General features: G+C 42.8%; 1 long non-coding RNA gene across 2 annotated transcripts in view; it reads right to left on the reverse strand.

Annotated features, from left to right (window-relative positions):
• The window catches only part of LOC125116617 (uncharacterized), an 85,593-nt gene that overhangs the window by 20,995 nt on the left and 39,411 nt on the right, over positions 1-25,187 (reverse strand). The window contains exons 3-4 of one of the 2 annotated variants that reach the window (XR_007132393.1): positions 14,910-14,999; positions 7,345-7,451 (exon numbers count right to left, since the gene is read on the reverse strand). This is a non-coding gene — a long non-coding RNA (uncharacterized LOC125116617). The remainder of the gene's footprint in view (positions 1-7,344; positions 7,452-14,909; positions 15,000-25,187) is intronic. The other variant, XR_007132392.1, reaches the window with a different exon arrangement.

Here is a 25,187-nt window from a genome sequence, read left to right on the forward strand (position 1 = left end):
AGTTTTTCAAAGTCTGTGAGTCAGTATCTGTTCTGCAAAGAAATTCACTGTATCCATTTTTTATTTTATTTATTTATTTATTTATTTATTTTTGTCTTTTTGCTATTTCTTGGGCTGCTCCCACGGCATATGGAGGTTCCCAGGCTAGGGGTTGAATCAGAGCTATAGCCACCGGCCTACGCCAGAGCCACAGCAACGCGGGATCCGAGCCACGTCTGCAACCTACACCACAGCTCACAGCAACGCCGGATCGTTAACCCACTGAGCAAGGGCAGGGACCGAACCCGCAACCTCATGGTTCCTAGTTGGATTCGTTAACCACTGCGCCACGACGGGAACTCCAGTATCCATTTTTTAGATTCCACATGTCAGTGATAGCATTTGATGTTGGTGTTTCATTGTCTGACCGACTTAACATCGTAATTTCTGGGTCTATCCATGTTGCTAAAAATGCTATTCTTTCTTTCCTTTTAATGGCTGAGTAATATTCCATTGTGTATCACATCTCCTTTATCCACTCCTCTGTTGATCGACATTTAGGTTGTTTCCATGTCTTGGCTATTGAAAATAGTGCTGCAATGAACGCTGGAGTACCTGTGTCTTCTCAAGTCATGGTTTTCTCTGGATAGACTGCATGTGTAATTTTATTAGACTTTAATAGTCTGGGACCATACCTATGTGTTTATGGAGTTAGTAAATTCATCAAGGCATTTACAGTGCTTCACTTTGTGAAGCTACATCAACAGGTTGAGTTGGACTGTGTATGCATAAGTTTTATGTGATATATTGGTATTCATTATAGTAGTTTGGATTGTGTTAAAATTAGTACTGAAATGTTAAATATTTTTTCTTTGGAGATTATGAAATGTATTTATTGATGTAAATGGCAGAGATCAAGGGGGATGTCTTTCTCTGTAAGACTCAGATATCTAAGTCATTGACGGGTATTATTAAGAGGCTAGTTTGCAGTTACATTAACTTTGGGTTGGTAAAGTAGGGACAGTATGTTTATTAGATGAGTAGTTGACTCATGTTGTTATATGCTTTGCCTTATCTGGGGAGTTTGCAGGGCAATAATGGCATGCAAAGTATAAAGATTTAGTGGGAGGTAGGAGGATTTGGTTAAGGCGCTCTTTTACCTGGAATACATGTGCGTGTGTGTGTATGTAAATGCTCTATGTTTTGTGATCATTGTCTCGATTAACATATTATAGTTAATTATGTTGGCAAATAATATTCAATTTAAGCTCAGCTACAAGTTGCTTGACTGTGTTAAGGCCTCTGATGACCACAGCATCCCCCTAAATTAAAAAATACCAAATGCATGAAACCAGTTGTATGTGAGCATAAGCTGATTTGACAGTCCGCTAAGATGTCTTATTTAAGGGGAGAGAGTGGGCAACTTCACCTGAGATGGCCATAAAGAACCAGATGCCAGATATTGTTTATAGAAATCCCCATGGGAGTTCCTGCTGTGGCATGGCAGGTTAAGTACCCAGCATTGTCTCTGCAGCAGCTTGGCTTATTGTTGAGGTGTAGGTTTGATCCCTAGCCCGACACAGTGGGTTAGGATCAGGCATTACCATGGCTGTTATGTAGGTTGCAGCTGCAACTCAGATTAGATACTTGGCCCAAGAATTTACATATGCTGTGGGTGTGGCCACCCCCAAAAGCAACCCCCCTGGTTCTTGGATCCAAAATGTGGAGAGAGGCAACATTTGTGGGTAGGCTGATGGTTTATCAAGGCTTTTTGACTAAGCTCTGGTTATTGGTTATGATAACCGTGTTGACTAGAAATGACTGGACATAATGTGGCATGTACAATGAATAAACATGTGGTATCCTATATATTATCACTTCAATTACCCATGAATATTCTTAGGGACTGGAATCTAATACGGATTGAACTGTTTAACGTGTCCTATAATATCAATAGGCTGATGTACATGCTCATACACATGGGATTGAGAATGTGGATTATATGAGCATATATTATATAAGATAAAGTGTATGTACTTATATGTGGAAGGGCATATAATGCACAAAGTATGTAGTAATATCAGTTTCTATGATGTCATTTTTTAATGTTTACACAGCACTTAAAGTGAATGTCCTACAAGCAGTTATTCAGGGAATAGTGTAAGTAGAACTTTAGCTTTGGGAGCTGAAGCTGCTTCCATGAGTCTTAGGAAGAGATGTTTTCCTTTTCTGATTTACCAAATCAGGGTAATAAATATACTGCAAAGATTCTTTGGGGAAGGTTACTTCCAATAATGCTTGTTATTGGTATAAGGACAAGAATTAAAAGAAAGTCTAGAATAGAGGCTAGTTCATGTAGCTAAAAACCAAAACTAAAGCTGAGATCAGTGCAGCCCAGGTTTTAGTCTGTGGCCAAAGAATGAAGAAGCAGGAATTTAGTTCACAGATCAACTTATCACCCAGGTGGTGAGAGGAATTTGATTTTAAAGAGAAAAGACAAAGGGAGGAGGAATGAAGCTAGTCCACCAGGGAAGGGGCAGGGCTTTCCTGGAAATGGGGTACCACTCCCTTATCCTCTTTTTCTGCATCTTCTGGTCATGGCTGTTGGTAGGTGTGTCATTTAGTAGCTAATGTAGTAAAATCCATGTAGAATGAGACTCAGGGCCTGTTGGAGGTCAGATTCCTCACCACCCTGATTCCACCTGGTTCATCTGGTTTTTGTTGGTCTCTTTGTATACCTTCCTCATCTCCAGACCCTCTGACTGACAGTCTATCTTCTGAAGCTGCTTCCTGAGGAACACGGGTGTGGTTTCTCCCTGGATTAGAGAAGAACTGTTTCTGACTAGCCTCAAATAAGTCTGATTTGTCTCCAGGCTGCAGTCCCAGCTGCACATAGCCTTGTCTTAGCATCATCTGAAGTCTGATGGCTTCAAGTCATTTACTAAAAAAGGTGACAAGGCATTTAAGGAGGCAAGGCTCCAAGACAAGCAGAAGAATAAAGGCAGTTAGTAGGCTAAGAAATGGAAGAACCCATGTTAAGCGGGGAGGCTGTCTGCCCATATCCAGATGGATCCTGGATCTGGACCTTGTGTGTTAGATCTATGCAGCCTTAGAGCTTGTTCATGTATCTCTTATGTTTAAATCTGGTTAGATGGAGGTAGTGACATACATGCAGCAGGTTTTACAGATAACTGCAGACTCCCTCTTGCCCAGCCTAGAGATAGTCAAGGGCTAGCCTACTGTTGGAACAACATTTGATAGTGAGTCCACAGAAATACGGGGTCCTTGAAAGGCATACCCCATGTTTTTAGACAAGTCCTCAAAGGCCTGTGAGAGATTCTGTAAAGTGGTTTCATGGTATGTGAAAGCTCCCCAGGGGGCTACCAGTACCAGAGCAATCCCTACTCCTGCCAGAATTAAGTCCTACTGCCCTTTTATCTCAAAGCTGGGTGACATTATGAATGGTTAGATCTAGGTTCCTAGGACTTAGCCAGCCTAGTGTGCACTGTATAAAAACTGGGTATTATGTAAGCAAGGGTGTACGCTTGAGCTCATCCCAGAGAAGGGAAAGATTTGGGGGTTGTTCTAATGCGGCAACTGGTTTACTCTCAGGCCACGAAGGAATAGGTTACCTGGGGGAAGCCCATGCCTGGTGCATTTCTGAGGAGTTGAACCACCACCTCTCTGAGTGGCTAGCCCAAGAGGGGTTGCCCTGCAGTGTGGGGAGAGAAGCCTACCTGCACAGCTGGGGTCATGGGGGGATTCTGGACTAATGGTTCTCCCTCAGGCCTCAGGAGGGCCATATACTAAATGCCAGACAAATTGCTATCTTCCCTCTCCAACAAGTACACACCTCTAATCTTGTCCCTGTGTGCGCTGGTGCAGAGGGCACTGAAGGGTGAGATTTCCATAGGAATCAATCCTGGGTCCCTTAAGCTGTGGGGTAAGGGAAGAAGCACTGATCAGAGTCCAGAGAAGCCCTAGGGTGTTATTACAAGTTCCTCCCTTTGGTAGGAGCCACTGATCAGGGCAGTGGCAGCAATACAGAATGAGTGCTCTGTATTTGCTAGAGATGTTACTGTGAGGGTGGGGTCCAAACAGAGAAGCTGTGTTAGGGACGAGGTGTGAACTTCAAAAGGGATAAGTTTAGCAGGCCCAGGATGCAAGTTGGCAGTGAGGTTGTCGTTTTGGCGGTAAAATGTAATAATACCTTTAATCCATAGGCATTATTTTGTGGGTGGGGGGTGAGAGACCAGCACCAGGACAGATTTTGTACATGGGCTATAACCTTCGAGAAATTTATTACTACATTCAGGTCCTAGTCCATGTGGATGGCTGTAAGAGAGCAGAGAAGGTAAGAAGGAACAGACAATAACGGCTGCTCACCCTACTTTCAGTGTTAGTCTCCCCTGTGTCCAGTGTGGACAGAGATGTCTGACACAGCAGCACAAGCCAAGTAAGGCCAGAGCAATGACGAAGCCAACGACTAAGCCTATCCCCCATGTCTCTTGGTAAATTTGTCCTTTTCAAAAGTCCCCTAAGGTCTGTGTCAGGTCACAGGTGTACCGAGTGGATGGCTCAGTAACTCCTTCCTCAGGTGTAGGTGCCTGGCCTCACTCTGGTATCGTGGACTCAGAGTTGTGCCCTGTAATTTTAAAGCAGAATGAGTAATCAAGATGACGATAAGGTCCTGTCCACTGGTCTTGTGGATTTCCAGCTTTTCAGGTTCTCAAATAGATCCAATCCTTAGGGGAGAAAGGATCTAAAACCATGTCAGGAGGGAAAGGCAGTTCTGGATTCCCGCAAGTGTGTAAAGCTTCATTTCCCCCTCTCTGTAGGGCATATTTTAGGTGGTCCATATCTCCCTAAGGTTGGTTTTGTGGCCAGTTTCTTTAGGAGTGTAAGTTTTTTTGTCTCTGAGATAAACTGTAGCTCCCAAATTGTACAGTAAGTCTTTTCCTATCAGGGGAACTGGGCATTCTGGTACATTAAAGAGTGAGATAACATCCTCCCTTCCAAATGGCACTCAAGAGACTCCTTAAAATTAGGTTCCTGGGGAGTTCCCGTCGTGGCGCAGTGGTTAACGAATCCGACTAGGAACCATGAGGTTGCGGGTTCGGTCCCTGCCCTTGCTCAGTGGGTTAACGATCCGGCGTTGCCGTGAGCTGTGGTGTAGGTTGCGGACGAGGCTCGGATCCCACGTTGCTGTGGCTCTGGTGTAGGCCGGTGGCTATAGCTCCGATTCAACCCCTAGCCTGGGAACCTACATATGCCGCGGGAGCGGCCCAAGAAATAGCAACAACAACAACAACAACAACAACAAAAAAATTAGGTTCCTGGGGCTTCCTTCCATTATCCCACATTTATCTTTGGTTATTCTGCTTGTCAGGTGTTCAAGACTGAGTAAGTTGCCCCTGTGTCGACCAGAAAGTGAACTATTTTACCCTTCACAGTCAGGGTCAGGTGAGGTTCCTTCAGGGAGCCCCTGGGACAACCTTGGGACCCCCCAGTCCTTTTGTGTGTGTGACCAGCGAGGATGGGCCAGGGCACCGCAGTCCCTTAGCTTCCTTCCGGGATGTCTGGGGCATTCTCTCTTCTGGTGGTCCTCCTCAATTCACTGTGTACACTGACTGGCTTTAAGCCCTTCTCTCCATTATGGGCGTGATCTTTGAAACTTGGGGCAACTCACTGATGTCACAGGGTCCCTTCAGGGGAGCCCCATCGTCACTGGGAAGTTGACTGACCCTGAATCAGTGAAGCCAGAATACCGGCAGTTCACTCCACGCGTCTGTCTTGGCATCTGCCTCCAGATTCTGGCTCCTGAACACCTGAAATGCTGACTCCACTCCTAGAAGTGGGCGTGTGGACCTTATCTCCAACATCTATGATTTTCTCCTAATGTCTGGGGCACTCTGGGAAGGGAAATGGGACTTAAGAATGGCCTGCCTTTCCACTGACTCCAGGTTTACATTCGTGTACACATGGAGGCACTCCCTTAGGCATTCCAGGAAGGCCAAGGAGTTTTCTTTTGGTCCCTAGATCACTCCCTGAACCCGACTCCAATTTATGGGTTTCTTCCCAGCCCACTGAATCCCCTTAAGAATCAAATCACTGAATGTGTGAGGTGCTGCCGACTGTTTTCCTCTCAATGGTCCCGTCCAGGGTCCATGTTGGGAATGGCCTAGATTCCCGGCTAGCCCCATATCATCTGAATCGCTCTTACCAGCTTCCTCCCTTGCATTAGTTATAATCACTGCCTTTTCTTCCCCAGGATTAGGATGTTCAGGAGAGTCTGGACATCTGCCTAAGTGGGAAAGAGTGTGAAATATTCCCTGGACTAAATTAAGGATGCCCTCGGGATCTTTCTTCAAACTCTTGGATGGATCCTTCCAGGTACAGAGATCTGAGGATGAAAAGGATACATATACAGCAGTCAGTCTGCCCTCTCCAATGGGGGCTTCCTGGAGCGGGAATAGCCTATTGATTCCAGAAGCCTGGTACTGAACACCGCCATGGGTCTGCATTGGACTAGTCCCGGGGGTAGGCATGCCAAGAGATGGAGGTGGCGGAGGTGAGGAGGAGGCAGGGGCAGCAGGAGGGTAGTGGTGAACTGGAAGGAGCAGAAGGAACCAGGGGGTGGATGACTCAGAAGTCTTGGGTGAATTGTCAGAAGGGGGAGGGAGGAAGTCAAGAGGATCCTCAGGCTGAGGTTCCGTCACCAGGAGAGATATTAGAAATAACCTTGTATTTCCTAGGGAGGCCCTTGTTTTGCCAAAGCACCATGAAAAACTGGACATAGGGGATCTTGTCCCATTTTTAAAAAATGCTGGCAGTAGAGGTCCAATGAAAAATGGTATTTAGAGAGCTGCTGACCAACACCTCTAGAAAAACTAACCCTACCACTTGTATAGAACTACCATTTGTATAGAAAGAACAAAGTAACAAAGAGCCCTCCACAGCCCAAATGATCCTGAGAAAGAACACTGCTGGAAGGATCTCCCTCCCTGGCTTCACAAGTTACAAAGCTACAAGAACTAAAACAGTGTGGTACTGGCACAAAAAAAGACACATGGGCCAGAGAAACAGAATAGAGAGCACAGAAATAAACGCATTTGTATGTCATCAGTTAATTCACAACAAAGGAGCCAAGAACACAAAATGGGAAAAGGACTGACCCCCTCAGTAAATGGTGTGAAGAAAACCAGACACTGCACATCAAAGAATAACTGAACACCATCAACACCACACACTAAACTCACTAAAATCCACAATTTTCCACACTGAGCGGATCCTTTGTTGGATCCTCTGCAAATGTAACCCCTTAGCAATAAGCCGCACGCAGGCTTCTCCCCACTTTTTCCTCACCTTGTAATCCCATGGTGGTGCCTCCTCTGGAAGTTCCTAAAGACAATTGGTTCCTGTCTGCATGGACTTGATTGAGTGCTGTCCTGAAGCTGAACTCATGGTGGATCCTAAAGAGACCAAGCTTCTATCAGTGGCACATGGAGCCATGTTACCCCCAGGAACCAAGTTCACAGGTTGGACTTCTGTTCAAGGGTCAGGGAGGGGGGCTTGGTGCCACCTGCTGGCCAGCTGGGAACCTCAGCTCAGGGGAAGCCTGCAGAAATCACTAAATTTGGAAATTCAAACTGAAATAGAGCCAAATATTCCAAGACTTCTTGAAAATTATAGAATAATTAATTGGAATACACCTGTAAATCAAAAGAAGACACACACTTTATAACTCACACCAAAATTCACTCAAAATTATCCAAATTTAAAATGGAAAACTGCAAAAATTGTCGATGAAAACAGAACAAAATCTACATAACCTTGGGTTTGGTGATGAATTTTAACATAAACCTCCAAAGTCTATCCACAAAAGAAATAAAATTGTGAACATGGACTTTAAAGAGTTAAAATTTTAAACTCTATGAAGTATTTTATTCAGAAAACCAAAAGCTAATCCACAAACTGATAAAAAAGATCTGGATTCAAACTACACCAAGAAATCTAGGACAAACCCCATTAAAAATGGGTAAAAGGGCATTCCCTGGTGACCTAGGAGTTAAGGACCCAGCATGGTCACTGCTGTGGCTGGGGTTTGATCCCTGGCCCGGGAACTTCCACATGCCACAGGAGCAGCCAAAAAAAAAAGGGAGGTGGTAAAGACTGGAACTACATCTGGCCAAAGATTTACAGATAATAAATAAGCATATAAGAATATGCTCAACATCATGTATTATTAGGGAATTACAAATTAAAACATCAATGAAATAGCACTGCACACCTATTGGAAGAAACAGGAACTCTTAGTTGCTGGTGAAATGCATAAACAGCTACTTTATTTTCAGCTGCACAAGCGGCCAGTTAAAGTTCCCAGGCCAGGGACTGAACCCATCCACAGCATTCACAACAATGGATCCTTAACCTGTTGAGCCACCAGGCAACACATACAGCTATTTTAAAAACTATTTTGGAGGTTTTTTCCAAAGTTAAATGAGGCTCATCTGAAGATCCAACATCGTGCCTCCAGTATTTAGACAACTGCTTTGAAGAAGTATGTCCAAGGATCTCTATTCATAATGGCTATAAACTTAAATTGAGGTGCTCTTCAGTAGAAGAAAGCATAAGCAAATTGGGGTTCATCCATATCAAGGGGGCAGAATATGCCACCCCAAAACACACCTGCCTCTTGGCATAGGATTATTTTGAGCTGATCACCCTTCTTTTTAAAAAGGCACATGACACAGTCTTTGAAAACCAAGTCGAGATGGCCCTTCTGTGAGGGAAGTTTGCATTACAAAGGAAATCTTTATTAGAAAGGTTGTCTCCCTCTCCGCACTGGGAATGGAAGGAAGACTAAATCTCAAGAAACTCTTATCAATGGAGAAAACTAAGACTTAAATCTGCACAATAATCATAAGCTTCTTCTGTTTTTCGATGAAGATGGTAATTAAGGTGATGGCTTTGGCCATTTTAGGGCAATACTCAGTATTCCCAAATATCTCCCTTGTATGTAGCAGGTACACATGTTATTAAACTTCTGATGTTTTTTTCTAGTTTATCTGCCTTTCCTCTTCATTACAGGGGGTGATGTCAATGAAGAAAGAAGGGTAGAGGGAAAACTATTTTTCCTGCCATACACATGCAATGGAATAGCATTCAGAAATATAAAGGAATAGGAGTTCCCGTCGTGGCGCAGTGGTTAACGAATCCGACTAGGAACCATGAGGTGGCGGGTTCGGTCCCTGCCCTTGCTCAGTGGGTTAACGATCCGGCGTTGCCGTGAGCTGTGGTGTAGGTTGCAGATGCGGCTCGGATCCTGCGTAGCTGTGGCTCTGGTGTAGGCCGGTGGCTACAGCTCTGATTCAACCCCTAGCCTGGGACCCTCCATATGCTGCGGGAGCGGCCCAAGAAATAACAACAACAACAACAACAACAGCCCCCCCCCCCAAAAGCCCCCCCAAAAAAAGAAATATAAAGGAATAAACCATCAACCCATAGGGAGAAAAGAATAGATCTATATCATTAAGTGAAAGAATCCGGTCTCAAATGCTACATACTTATGACCCCATTAATGACATTCTGGACCAGGTAAAACAGATGGTAAACAGGTTATGGGTCGGGGATCGAGATATTTCTTATGAATAGCTGAAATAGCTCAGTTGGGAGAGTGTTAGACTGAAATATTCCATGTGATACTTTAGTGATGGATACTTGTCACTATGTATTTGTTTAAACCCATTTTTATAGCCCAACAAAGCAAAACAAATTCAAATTTAGTTATTTAAGATATGGATGTATTACAGAATTTAACAAAAACTAATTTAGAAATGTATTAAAAAAACCCTCACTGTCGGTGGTGGGACAAAAGGTACTGATCTCAGTAACTCTGGCAATAAATGGAATCTGTAGACTAAAGGCAAAATGTACTATCCCTAAACAGTGGATTCTACTGTATGAAGTGCCTTCCCTGCAGGTAGGAGCTAAAAATGCTGAACCCACTGTATCTGTAATATGGAATGGAGCTAGCAATGAATTGAAAAAAATGACAGATGGTGGAAGCAAGGTTTCTCACCACTGGAGTGGCAATTTAGCGATAACAATATCCATGTAATAATGGGTCAGGTTGGTGACATCTATATAAACTAATCTTTAACATGGATACAGACAGTTCCATATAGAAATCTTTCTAATTAAGTGTATAAGCGTAGGTTGGAATACATGCTTCAATTTCAGTGCATTGTCAGCTGAGTACATTTAGCTTCCAAATGCAAGTTTTTAACACCATCCTCTAATAAAAGGAAACAGGGCTCTTTGAAGATATGTCTGCTACTAAGACTCAGAGAGTGAACGTATGAGCCAGGATAATCTTGAAGTATCAGAAAATAAAGAAGTACCAAGAAAGGGAGTTCCCTTGTGGTACCGCATATTAAGGATCCAGTGTTGTCACTGCAGTGGCTTGGGTTGCTGCTGTGGCATGGCTTTGATCTTTGACTTGGGAACATCCTTATGTCCTGGGCACAGGTGGAAAAAAAAAAAGGAGCAAATAAAAAACCCCACAAGATGTTTTCATTTGACATAATTCCATGAGACACTGGAAAAAGCTCTCAATAGCCAAAGCAAGAATGAACCAAGCACCCCAATAGTGACTGAATTATAACCATGAGTATAATGGACATGGGAAAAATAACTTCACAGCAGGGAAACCTGACAAACACGACCTCAGCCACATGACCAAAAGTAACATGAATGGTGATTAAGTTGCCTTGAGAGCCTGTCCCCAGACATACAATGAAAATGCACTTGACCTCTGAAATCTGCCTCCGTGAAACCCAGAAACCCAGTCTAATCTTGAGAAAAATTCCAAGTAAATCCCAATGTGAGGTAGTCTACAAAATACCTGACCAGTCCTCTCCACACTGTCAAGGAGAGTCTGAGAAACTACCAAAGCTCAGAGGACCCTAAACAGCTATGATGACTATATGACATGTGGTTTCCTGGATGAGGTCTGGCATATAAAAAGGCAGAACAAGGGGAACCAGAATAAAATAATGGACTTCAGCTTATAAAAAGGTATCAACATGTGTTCACTGTGACAATTCTATAGGAAGCGAAAAGAGGAAAATTTAAAAGGCAAATAGGAGAAAACTATTGTATCAAACTGGAAATTTACAAAATGACCCTAAAATAAGGAAAATACAAAGAGATCAATAAGCTACCTCTTCCCCCAGCTGGTTCTCTTCTCATTACTCTGAGGTTTCCTTCTCCTGGAACAGAGATGTCTGGCAGCTCCCCTAAGATCTGACCCCACTTAGTGTATTTACCTCTGCCCACCATGACCCCCATAAATGAGGACACCCTGCCAGAGGGAGGCTCAGGGATTTTTTTTTTTTTTTTGCTTTTTAGGGCTGCACCTGTGGCATAAGGAAGTTCCCAGGCTAGGGGTCCAATTGGAGCTGCAGCTCCTGGTCTACACCACAACCACAGCAACATGGGATCTAAGCCACATCTGCAACCTACACCACAGCTCACAGCAATACCAGATCTTTTACCCACTAAGCGAGGCCAAGGATCAAACCCATATCCTCATGGATGCTAGTTGGGTTTGTTACTGCTGAGCTACAAGGGAACTCCCAGGAGCCTTGGGGAGTATTGATTCTGACATGTCAGCTAGACTTTTTTGATTCCAATGGACTGGAAACATTGATATAAATTTGTAAACTTCTTAATGATAGAACTAATACTTGCAAGAGGTAGTTATAGGAGTGATTTTAGGCCTGGTGGGACAGGGGCTCACACTCTCACAGTGTGACCTGGTCCCTTTGTTCTACTAAGTGACTTTGTGGTGGCCCCCTCCACTGCACAGACTGTCTCTGCATTAGGGGCCTCCAGCAACTCCAGTTGAAACTGCTCATGTCCATTTTACTGGGAAGAGTCTTTCATTTTTTAGGTTCCATGGGAGTCAGGGCTTTAAATCCCTTTGCTCTGGCTTGGGTCACATTCTCATCCTTGAACCCACCAGAGCACCAGGAGGATGGAACATGGGATTAGCCAGAGGTAGGCACAGGTCTACCTTTGAGGTGGGTGGAACAAGGGATCAATCCTCTTCAAATGTGTGGACCAGAAGCAGGTGAGATGTAATTCCCAAAAGCTGACATGCTGAGAATAGATGCCGGGTTGGGGAAAGCAGCAGATTCCACATCACTGACAGCTCACTGAATAACTGTGTATCTGAAGCCCAAGGAAGGAAGGGGTTCTCTTAGGGTCAGGGACTGGGATTACCCATCCAGTGCTCTTATATCCTTCCAGGATCACAAGATCCTCTTCCACTTGCTGAAAAAGCAACTTTGTTGGTGATGATAAACTCAGAGTTCCTGCCCTGGGTATCGGGTCCTCGCATTTCAGAGACTGGCCAAGAATAGCCCTCAGAATGCACACGGACCTCATTCCTGACCTTGGGAGGTGGGAGACCAAGAGTCATATCTACCCCTGGCCACATTAATCACCTACCCGTGAAGAACATATCTACCCATCTTTCAGTCTTTGCTCTCTACAGAATAAGTATTTACTAGAGGGGTAAATACTTAGTCAGTGAAACAATGGGACTCTCAAGGATTATTCTACACCATAACAGAGTTGGGGGCTTTCCAGAGACCACAGGGTATGGGCCAGAGAAGCACATACCTCCCCCCAAGGCCATATGGCCTCAATGTGAAAACTGCCTGTAAGGAGGCCCAGCTGCTTCCATACCTTTGATTCTCTATGAATAGGAATGTCAATCTTTGTTACACCCTGAAAGTCAAAAGACTACAGGGCCAGTGTGTGCGGCTGCCATGATCAGAGCCATAATGCAAGATGTGGAGGGTTACTGCCCGTCTTGGCAGGATAAGAGGCTGAGGAAGGAGGCATTTGTCTCACTGACATGGGTGTTGGGGATGGAAACAGCCCAAGGAACTGTCTGGCTGCCCAGGTAGCTGTTCACTAAGCAGCACAATCAGCTTAGTGACTGGTCACGGCAGTTTGAAGAGCCAAGGCTGTCCTGAGCTGGAGGACCATGGATGGCTGCCTGGATGCTCAGAGGGCAAGGGCTGTTCTGAGACCTGAGCGTTTCTACATCAATGTGGGTGGAACAAAGGATCCATCGTGTCCCCAGTAGGGCCTTGCCAGCCCTCAAGAAGGCAACAGCTGGGGGGCTGGAATCTCGATGCACCCAGTCCTGTACAGATCCACAGATGTCTACTGAGTGCCCTGACAGAGTGGGGCCTGCATCACCGTTCCCAGGCAGGAGGGTGGACGGAAGCCCTGCAAGACCGTTGAGGCCCTAAGAACACTTGACTGAGGCTGAATTCAATTTGAAACAGTGAGTGACCAGAGCAGACATTTCATTCATCTTCTATCAGAGCCTAGGACTGGAGGAGAAAAACAATGGTTTAGCTCAACCTTGACCCTAACCCTGATCCTAACCCTAAACTCTGACCCTGGCCTAATCTTAGCTCCCTCTAGCCTGTACTTTAAACAAGTACCTTACCTAACCCATACTCATCCCTGTATCCTACCTGAACCCTAATTCTAGCCCGTACCCTAACACCCATACTCCTCACACCCTGAAATGAAAACCATAAACCTTAACCAATAAACAAAATGATTAAATGTTTTCAATAATCATATGCATATGATTAGTCATAACTGTAAACCATAACCACAAAACTTAAACCATAAGGGCAACCCTAAACCGTAACTCAGCCCCAGCCCCCACAACAGTCCCAGACCTAATGCTAGCTCTTCAAACCACCACCACCAAACCAAATCTAATAAATCACACAAATACATCATAAAAAAGAAAACTATATCAGTATACCCTATAAACAGGAATATAAGAAAGTACTCACCAAAGAGTAACATGAAACCAGCACAACATTAAGTGAGTGATGCCATAATCAAGTATCTATACTAGAAATGTTCAACATGTTAAAACTAAGCAATGTATTAAACCACAATAAAAGTGTGAGGTAAAAACATATGATCATATCAATTATTGTGGAAAAAGCTATAATCAAAATCCAGTGCTGTTTCATGATACAAACACTCAAGAAAGTAGGAATAAAAGAAAACTTGTTCAATATGGAAAAGAACAGTATACAAGCATCATGTTCAAAGTTAAAGACTGAAAGATTTATTCCTGAAATCAGGAGCAAGGCCAGGAAGCTGTCACTCAAAAGCGTACTGGAAGTTCTACCCAGAGTCTTGAGGAAAGAAATAAAGGCATCCAAGTTGTCAATGGAAAAATTAAAACTGTGTCCATGTACAGAACACGGATCACATCATCTTACATACTAAACTACCTATATCAACAAAACTTATTTGAGCATGTCAGCTTGTTCAGCAAAGCTATAAGAAAAAAATCAATTCACAAAAATCTTAAATGTATACACTAGCAATAAATAATCTAAAAAAGAATTTATGAAAACAATTCAATTTTGAACATCAATGATAATATTTAGGAATATATATATATATTTATTTATTTTGTCTTTTAGGGCCACACCCATGGCATATGCAGGTTCCCAGGCTAGGGGTTGAATCCGAGCTGGAGCTGCCGGCCTACACCAAAGCAATGCCAGATCCAAGCTACCACCATCTGCAACCTATGCTGCAGCTTGAGACAACGCTGGATCCTTTAACCCGCCAAGACCAGGGATCAAACCCACATCCTCATGGATACTAGTCAGGTTGTTAACCCACTGAGCTACGACGGGAACGCCTTAGAAATAATATTTAAGTAAAATATAAGACTTGTTTTTGTGTATATAAAGTCTACACATTTGAAATTAGTGGAAAATACATTATTTTTCAAAATACCACGTCAGTACCATGCCAGAAAAGCAGAGAAAACATCAAACATCCATATAGAGGCCAAGCCTTACCAGATCCATTTCACCCAAAGTCCACATGTAACTTAGAGATACTGTGGGAAGATTGCATTAGGAGTCAATTTCTTCCATGTTGTGGGTGACCTGAAAGTGGGAGAAACAGTGGGATTTTTGAATTTCCATTTTCCACATTATTCCACCAAAAAAACTATTAAAAATAAATGAATTCAGTAAGTTGAAATCAATAAAGTAACAAAATCAATACACAAAAATCAACTGCAGTTCTAAACACTAATAATGAATCATTAGAGGGAAAAAACAGCCCTATTTATAATTCCATCAAAAAGAACAAAGTATCCAGGATTAAATTTAACCAAGGACATGAAAGACTTGCATACTGAAAGCTTTAAGACATTGATGAAACTTAAAAAGACACAAATAAATGGAAAGATAGCCTATTCTCATGGAATGGAATAATACTGTTAAAATTTTCATTCTACTCAAAGCAACGGACACAGTGAATGCAATCCCTACCATAATCCCCATGGTATTTTTCACAGAAACAGAGCAAATCATCCTAACATTGGTGTGGCACCACAAAGGACCCCAAACAGCCAAAATGCTACTCAGAAAGCAGAACAGGCTGGAGGCATCTTGCTCCTAGACGCCACAGTACAGTATGAAGCTACAGTCACCAAAACAGTGTGGAACTGGCACAGGAACAGGTGCAGGGACCAGAGGAACTAGAGAGCTCAGAATTAAAGTCACAAGGACAGTTAATTATGACAGTTAATTTATGACAAAGGGGCCAAGGACACACTAAGGGGAAGGACAGGCCCCACAATAAGCAGTTCTGGGAAAAATGGACACTACATAACTCATGTCGGTTACACTAAGCACAAAACTGACTAAAAACCCTTTTCAACATCAAGCCCTTCTGGGGTCATATGAAGCCCTCACCCCCCGCAAGGCCAAGGCCAGTCACAATGAAGCTTCTCCCTACTTTTCCTCCCAGGCCATCAGGAAACCCAGCTCCTGTCTGTCTGGATGCAGACCTGTGTTGCCCTGAAGCTAAATCCCAGTGACTCCTAAGGAGACTGAGCTCCTGTCAGCAGAGTTGGTGATCCAAGGCGACCCAAGCCTAAGCCCTGCCGGTGCCTGAAGAGACTTGGAATCACTTTCCGCTGCACAGAGCCAAGTCGCGGGTGGAATGTGTATACGCTGTGGGTCGCGGGGTAGGGACTTGGCCCTCCTGTGGATAGCGTGGGAACTGCAGGCTGTGCCTCACTCACAGTTCACTGGAGACAGCGCCCCCTGCTGGCACAACTGCTGAATCCCTTAAACTGTAGAAATTCAAAACGTGCCAAAACTTTTCTAAAAATAGTTAAGGAACAATTAATTGGAAACCCCAGGGAATGAAATGAATTTGTTGCAAACTTTACGATGTACATCAAGTTCACACAAAATTATCCATATACAAATTTTAAATACAAAGCTATTAAAAATTATCTAAGAAAAAATAGAAAAACAAAAGGAGCTTGGGTTTGGTCATGTAGATCATAAGCTCTGAGTTTTAACACACGACAAAGAAGGGAATCCAGAAAGAAAAACAAGGAATATCATGGACTTTGTAAAATTCAAGATTTCTACTTTGTGGAAGGTCTTAGAAAAATCAAATGACAAGTCAGAAACTGAGAGAAAAATATTTGCAAATAGATATTTAACAAAGGATTTGTTGCAAAATACACAAGGAATTCTAACTCAAACAACCCTAAAAAAATAGGGAAAGCTCTGAATAAACACTTGCTCAAAGAAGGTACACAGATAGTACACAAAACTTTGCCCAGGATGAGGAGGCAGAGAAACAAGAGTCCAGCTTAAGTCCCTGAGTCATGTGTGACCCTGCACTAGTCCTGTCCTTCCTAGGGGCCTCAGAGATGGAGAAGGAGGAAGGGGAAGAGGGCTAGTTATGCTTAAACCTAACTCTAAACCTGACCACTCTTGCCATTTTCATTTGACATGGTCTAGGAGCTATAGTAATTAGATGAGAAAAAGAAATAAAAAGGAATCCAACGGCAGAGGAAAAAGTAAGACTTTACTGTTTTCAGATGATACAACACTTGTATAGAAAATCCTGAAGACATACAGCACAGGGAACTATATCCAAACACTTTCGATGGAACATGATGGAGGATAATGTGAGAAAAAAAAAGAATGTGTGTACATATACATGACCGGGTCACTTTGCTGTTCAGTAGAAATTGACAGAACACTGTAAACCAACTAAAATAAAAAAATAAAAATCATAAAAAAAATTAAAAAAAGAGAAAACCCTGAAGATGACACCCAAAAACAAATACAACCCAGTGGAAAATTCAGTAAAGTGGCAGGATAGAAAATTAATCCACAGAAATTGGTTGTACTTCTACACACTAAAAATAAATTATCAGAATGAGAAATTAAGTAGCACTCTTGCAGTACAGCAAGTTAAATATTAAGCATTGTCACTGCAGTGGTTTGGGTCATACATAGCTGTGGTGCAGGTTCAATCCCTTCTTGGGAACTTCCACATGCCATAGGTACAGCCAAAAAAAAAAGAATGAGAAATTTAAAAAGTAACCCCACTGACAATGACATTAACAAAAATAAAATACCTAGGGTTACATCTAACCCAGGAAGTAAATGACCTGAACTCAGAAAACTGGAAGGCCTTGATGAAAGAAACCAAAGACAGAGTTCCCATTGTGGCTCAGTGGTAATGAACCTAACAATTATCCGTGAGGATGCAGGTTTGATCCCTGGCCTCACTTAGTGGGTTAAGGATTGGGTGTTGCCATGAGCTGAAGTGTAGGTTGCAGATGTGGCTTGGATCCCAAGTTACTGTGGCTGTGGCTGGCAGCTGCAGCTCTGATTCAACTCCTGACCTGGGAACTCCATATGTCGTGGATGCCACCCTAAAAAGAAAAAAAAAAAAAAAAGAAGAAGAAGAAAATGAAGTTGAAGACAACACAAACAAATGAAAAGATATGTGCTGGTCATGAATTCGACCAACTTGTACTTTTAAAATGATTCCACACCCCAGGACAATCTAGAGATTTGATGCCATTCCTATCCTATCAAAACACTAATGAGATTTTTTGCAGAATAAAAATGTGTATGGTTCTAAAATGTTATGGAAACAAGGAAGAACCTGAAGAGTCAATACAATTTTAAGAAAGAAGCAAAAACCTGGACATATTACGCTCCCTGATTTCAAACTATACTACAAACATAGAATCATCAAAACAATAAGGTATTGGCACAAAAGAAATACACACAGGAGTTCCCACTATGGAGCAATGGGATCAGCAGTGTCTCCACAGTGCTGGAGCACAGGTTTGATCCCTGGCCCAGCATAGTGGGTTAAGGATCCTATGCTGACACGCCTGCAGCACAGGTTGCCAACTGCGGCTTGAATCTGATCCCTGGCTTGGGAACCCCACTCCAAAAAAAAAAAAAAAATACACATAGATCCATGGAACAGAACTGAAAGCCAAGAAATAGAAATAAACCCATGCTTATATGGTCAATTCATCTATAACAAAGAAAGTGAGAAAATATAATGGGGAAAAGATAGCCTCTTTGATAAACAAAGTTGGGAAAACGCTACAGCTACAAGCACAAGAACAAACAAATCTTTTCTTATAAGTCTACAAAATAATATAAAAACACATCTAAAAAAATAACCTCAAAATGAATCAAATACTTCAATGTAAGACTTGAAGCCATAAAACCCCAGAAGACGACATGCAGTGTGCTCTTTGACATCAGTCTTAACAATATTTTTGGGGTCTGTCCCCTTAAGCAAGGGAAGCAAAAGCAAAATAAACAAATAGGACGTCATCAACCGAAAAGCTTTTTAAGAACAAAGGAAACCATCCACAAAATGAAAAGGCAGCCAGCCTATTGAATGTAAGAAAATATTCGCAAACAATGTATCTGGTAAGGGGTTCATATCCAAAATAGACCAAAACCTCACATAACTCAACCTCACAACAACAAAAACCAAAAACAAACAAATTAAAACATTGGCGGAAGACCAAACTTTTTTCCAAAGAATATATACAGATGGCCAGCAAATACATGAAAGGATGATCAATATCACTTACCCCTCAGGGAAAGGCACACCCAAATCACAATGAGATTATCACTTCACACCTGAAGGAGTGGCTATCATTCAAAAGACCACAAATAACTCCTACTGGTGAGGATGTGGAGCAAAGGGAAACAAACCCTCAGGCATTTTGCTGGGAATGTTTATTGGTACAGCCACTATGGAAAACAATACGGAAGATTTTCAAAAAATTAAAAAAAGAACTACTATATGATGAAGGAATCACACTTTGGGGTATTTTTCTGAAGGAAACAAAACCACAAATTCAAAAAGATACATGCATCCTTTGGGAGTTTGCATCGTGGCGCAGCGGAAACAAATCAGACCAGGGACCATGAGGTTGTGGGTTCAAACCCTGGCCTCACTCAGTGGGTTAAGGATCCAAGTGTTGCTGTGGCTGTGGTATAGGTCGGCAGCTGTAGCTCCAATTCGACTTCTAGCCTGGCCCTAAAAAGCACACACACACACACACACACACACACACAAAAGATATATGCACCCTTTGAGTTCTCTAGTGAAGCCACCAAAGTGTCCATCTACAGACGAACAGATAAATATTTCTCATATATATATATATTTCTCATATATATATATATATATTCACATACACACACTGGAATATGACTCAGCCATAAAAGAGAATGGTATCTTGTGACACGAATGGACCTAAAAGGTATTGTGCTAAGTGAGAGGTGTTGTCACTTTTATATAGAATCTACAAAACCAAACACAATAAACTAAAACGGACTCTCAGATTCCAAGAACAAGCTCATGGTTGTCAGAGGGAATGGGTGGGGGATGAGCACAATAGGTGAGAAAGGTTAACAGGTACCAAATTCCAGTTATAAAACAGATGTCGTGGGGATGTGATGTGCAGCTCAGGGAACAGAGTCCACAATACTGTAATAACATTGTATGGGGATGATGGTAACTAGTTTTAACTTGGTGATCATTTTGTAATGTATAAAAATATCAAATTACTATATTGTATATCAGAAAACTAATATAATCTCACATCAATTATACATCAATCTTAAAAAAGAAGAGAAAAATACTAGTTCATAAAAAGAAGAGCGCAGCAAGATAAAAAGGAGATGTCAGAGGAAACTTTGAGAGTGCAGGCTGAAAGGATAATGTATGCTGAAGTTTGACTCGCAAGTGGCCCACACAAACTGAAGACTGGAAGAGGAGCAGCCATGTGATACTACTGGAATATTTGTTTGATTAAATAAGTTTTTTTTTTTTTAAAGAAATTTTGAATTTACAGCAAAATTGGGCAGAGTGCAGGGATGTCCCACACGCCCCCTGCTGTGCTGTGCTGCATCCTCGTCCCAACACCCCCCACCCCACAGGCGCTGAGGGCCTGCCGCTCCCCAACTATTCTGTCAGCATTCTCTGTGTCTGTCGCTATGGGTGAATCTACATGGACACATGATCACCAGAGTCCACTGTGTACATTTGGGGTCACTCCTGGTGATGTACAGACTATGGGTTTTGACACCTGTATGTCACCACAAATGTATCATACGGAACAGTTTCACTGTCTTAAAAATCCTCTGTGCTCAAACTATTTATCACCCCCCATGCCAGTCCTGCTACAAACCCCTGGCAACACACTTTCACCCCTTCTATGGTTTGCCTTTCCCTGTATGTCGTATATATATTTGGTACCCTAAGTTATGCCACCTTCCCAGATTGGCTTCTCTCAGCAAGTAATATGCACTTAAGGTGCCCTACCTGTCTCCCCATGGCTCCATATCTCATTTCTTTTCAGTGCTGAAGAACATTCTGTTGCACAGATGTACCCCAGTCTATGTGTCCATTCACTTCCTTTTTTTTGCTTTTTAGGGTTGCACCTGTAGCATACGGAGGTTCCCAGGCTAGGAATCCAACTGGAGCTGCAGTTGCTGGCCTACGCCACAGCCACCCGGGATCCAAGTCACATCTGCTACCTAAACCACAGCTCACAGAAATGCTGGATCCTTAACCCACTGAATGAGGCCAGGAATTGAACCTGCATCCTCATGGATGCTATTCAGATTTGTTTCTGCTGAGCCATGATGGGAACTCCTCCATTCACCTCCTGAAAGGGATCTTGGTTGCTTCTAAGTTCTTGCAGTTATGAATAAAGCTGCCCTAAACATCCCAGTGCAGATTTCTGTGCAGATGTAAGCACTGGACTCATTTGGGCCCAAGATGTTCAGGGCTGGATCATACGGTAAGAATGTGTTTTCATTTTGAATGACAAAGCCCATGGTCACAGAGTTTTTGAAGATGGTAGCTGAAAGCATGGCAGCATACTGAAGAATCAAGGCCAAAGAAAGAGGCAGAATTCAAAACTGTCGGCAAGAAAGATGTTTCTGAGGCAAAATCACATCTCAGCCCTCTTAGAGTTGACAGCTGGTCCTGAAAATTAAATGGAAATGAGATAGATTTACAGGATAGAAGCACACACATTTATTTCCCCTAGGTTTTATGTTGTAACCCAGGGCACCCTCCTAAGGAAATGAAGAAAGGACCAGAGAAGTGGCAAAACTTATCTTTTTGGGCTGCACCTGCAGTATATGGACGTTCCCAGGCTAGGGGTCCGATCAGAGCTGCAGCTACCAGCAGCCTACGCTACAGCCACAGCCATGTCTGTGTCCTATATATACCACAGCTCACGGCAACACTGGATCCTTAACCCGTTGAGTGAGGCCAAGGATTGAACCCGCATCCTCATGGCGAGTAGTTGGGTTGTTACTGCTAAGCTGTGATGGGAACTGCCTAAGTGGCAAAATGTAAATGCTTTTCTGTGGGGTTGAACAAAGACAGGTGATTGTGGAAAAGGAAATACACTATGTGGGGAGGCTAAGGAGGACGAGAATCATGTTGAGCAACATCTGTTTGTACAGAATTCTCTCATTCTCTGCTTTCTGCCCTTGAGGATAACAATGTCATCCTCCTTCCAGCAGAGGGAGGACACCTTCCATGGGGCTGGGGTGGGAGGATGGATATGTTGTCTCCTGCTTCCAGGAAGGAAAAGGGGAAGGCTCTGCACACCCTTCTTGCACCTGCAGTATTGGGGAGCTTGTTTTGTTTCTGTTTTTGAAGGTGTTCATCGCTCAAGGCAATATTCTGCTTTCCTTTACATCTAAGTCCTTTACGTGGGGTTTGACTTCTGACAGGAGGACGGAAACATTTTTCTGAAGTGATGGGGCTGGACAGGCAGAGAAGGCTAAGATGGGTGTGGGCCCATGCCCATTCTTTCCTTATGTGCTGGGAAGGTGATTCTGTTCTTGCCAGATAGGATCTTATTTCTCCATAAATGATCTGGCAAGATACCAGCTGAAAAGAAGAGCAAAGGTCAGAACAACATGGAGAAGATTGATGAGAGATGCTGGGATCTCTAGAGCAATGATTGGGTCAGAGGCAGATGCACATCCCTGGTCTCTGAACCACTATGTTTATGGCCAATTTGGTGTGCAGACCATTTTGAATGTATGGTGCTACCATTAGACCAATTTAACCCAAGATGTGAAAGAGCTGCAAACTGAAAACTATAAGACATCAATGAAGAAACTGGAGATGTAAATAAATGGAAAGATATCCTGTGCTCTTAGACGCAAAGAATTAGCAGTGATACAATGTCCATTCTACCCAAAACAGTATGCTCATTCAATGCAAATCCTGCCAAAATTCCAATGGAATTTTTCACAGAAGCTCAACAAACAATCCTGACATTTATATGGAATCACAAAGGACTCCAAACAGCAAAGGGGATCCTGAGAAAGGAAAACAGCAGCTGGAGAAAACCTGCTCACTGACTTGAAGCCGTATTACAAAGCTGTGGTAACCAAGCAGTATAGAAATAGCATAAAAAGCCACACACAGGCCTGAGGAATAGAATAGAGAACCCAGGAATAAGCCCACATATGTGGTCAGTTATTTTATGTCAAAGCTGCCAAGAACATCCACCAGGGAAAGGACAGTCCCTTCAATAAACTGTGTGTGTCACAGAGAAAAGGGAGAATTACTGTGTTGGTATTTTGGGGACATCTGGAGGAGTTTCTGACAGTGAGGATGCAATCTGTCCATCTTTTCCCTCCTTGGTAGAAATCTCCATATGACATGAGCCTCTATAAATTGTGGCCTTAAGAAATTAGAACTGAGATTCAAGTTGTCTCCATAGTCAATGTCTCAATGTTGAGTATCACTTCAACAAGGTAATTTAAAATGCTATTACTGAATGACCTTCAACAAAATAGACTGGAAACTATCAAAAAAAAAAAAAAAGATATCTCACTCTAGAAGACAAAGAAAAGGCCAAATCGAGACAGCAGTAGTGGCAATGACACGATATAAGCAACCCCATACCTCCCGGGTGTGTGGCCCACAGACTGGAAAGTAACTATATTGCTCTAGAGGCTCACCCACGGGAGTGAGAGTTCTGAGCCCTATGTCAGGGTCCCACGCCTGGGGATCTGGCATTGGGAGGAGGATCCCTGTAGCATTTGGCACTGAGGGCCAGCTGGGCTTGTGTGCAGGAGCTCCACAGGACTGGGGGAAACAGAGACTCCATTCTTGAAAGGTGCACACAGGCTTTTTGTGCATTGGCTCTCAGGGCAAAGCAGAGACTCAATAGGAATCTGGGTCAGACTTGCCTGCAATTCTTGCAGCATCTCCTGGGAAAATGGGGTGATGTGGCTCATTGAGGGGGAAGGACACTGGAGGCAAAAGTCTTGGGAACAATCCATCAGTGTGTGTTCCTCCAGAGGTGGCCATTTTGGAAAAATCTGGCCCATCAGGGCTGAGAAGCCCCAGGCAAAACATCAAACTAGGTGGGAACACAGACTCACCCATCAGCAAACAAATTGCCTAAAGACCCCCTAGGCACACAGGCACCTCTAATCACACCCAGAGACAAAGTCCCACCTGCCAGCGGGATAAGAATCAGCTCCTCCTACCACTGGGCAGGCACCAGTTCCTCCCATCAGGAAGCCTGCAACAAGCCCCTGTACCAACTTCAGCCACAACGGGGGCAGATATCAGAAGCAAGAGAGGCTACAACCTTATTGTATGCAAAAAGGAGACCACACTAAAAATCTATACAAAATGAAAAGGCAGAGAATTATGACTCAGATAAGGGAGAAAGAAAAAACCTCAGAAAAACAACTAAGTGATCTGGAGATTACTAACCTCCATGAAAAAGACTTTAGACTAATGATAGTAAAGATGATTAAAGATCTTGGAAATAAATTAGATGCAAAGATTGCTAAATTACAAGAAACACTGAGTAAAGAAATAGAAGATTTAAAGACTAAGCAAGCAGAGATGCAAAATACAATAACTGAAATAAAACATTCACTAAAAGGAGCCAAGAGCAGAATACAGGAGGTATAAGAACAAGTAAGGTGGAAGACAGACTGGCAGAAATCACTGACATGGAATAGAAAAGAGAAAAAAGATTTAAAAGAAATGAAGAGTCTCAGAGAACTCTGGGACAAAGTTAAATGCACCAACATCTGTATTACAGGGTTGCCAGAAGGATGAGAGAGAGAAAATATTTGAAGAGGTAACAGCCAAAAACTTTTCTAACATGGGAAAGGAATCGCTCCCTCAAATCCAAGAAGCACAGTGAGTACCATAAAAAATAAACCCAAGGAGGAACACCACGAGACACATTTTTTTTATTTTTGTGGTTTTTATATATATAATGATTTTTATTTTATTTTTTCATTACAGTTGGTTTACAGTGCTCTGTCAATTTTCTACTGTACAGCATGTTGACCCAGCTACACATACACATATAGATTCTTTTTTCTAACATTATCATGCTCCATCATAAGCCACTAGATACAGTTCCCAGTGTTACACAGCAGGATCTCATTGCTTATCCATTCCAAAGGCAATAGTCTGCATCTATTAACCCCAATTTCTCAATCCATCCCGCTCCCTCCCCCTCCCCTTTGGCAACCATGAGTCTTATTCTCCAAGTCCATGAACTTCTTTTCTGTGGAAAGGTTCATCTATGCCATATATTAGATTCCAGATATAAGTACTATCATATGGTATTTGTCTTTCTCTTTCTGCCTTACCTCACTTTGTATGAGAGTCTCTAGTTCCACCCATGTTGCTACAAATGGCATTATTTTGTTCTTTTTATGGCTGAGTAGTATTCCATTGTGTATATATACCAC

This window comes from Phacochoerus africanus, chromosome 15 (assembly GCF_016906955.1).
Source record: "Phacochoerus africanus isolate WHEZ1 chromosome 15, ROS_Pafr_v1, whole genome shotgun sequence".
Classification (NCBI taxonomy): domain Eukaryota; kingdom Metazoa; phylum Chordata; class Mammalia; order Artiodactyla; family Suidae; genus Phacochoerus; species Phacochoerus africanus.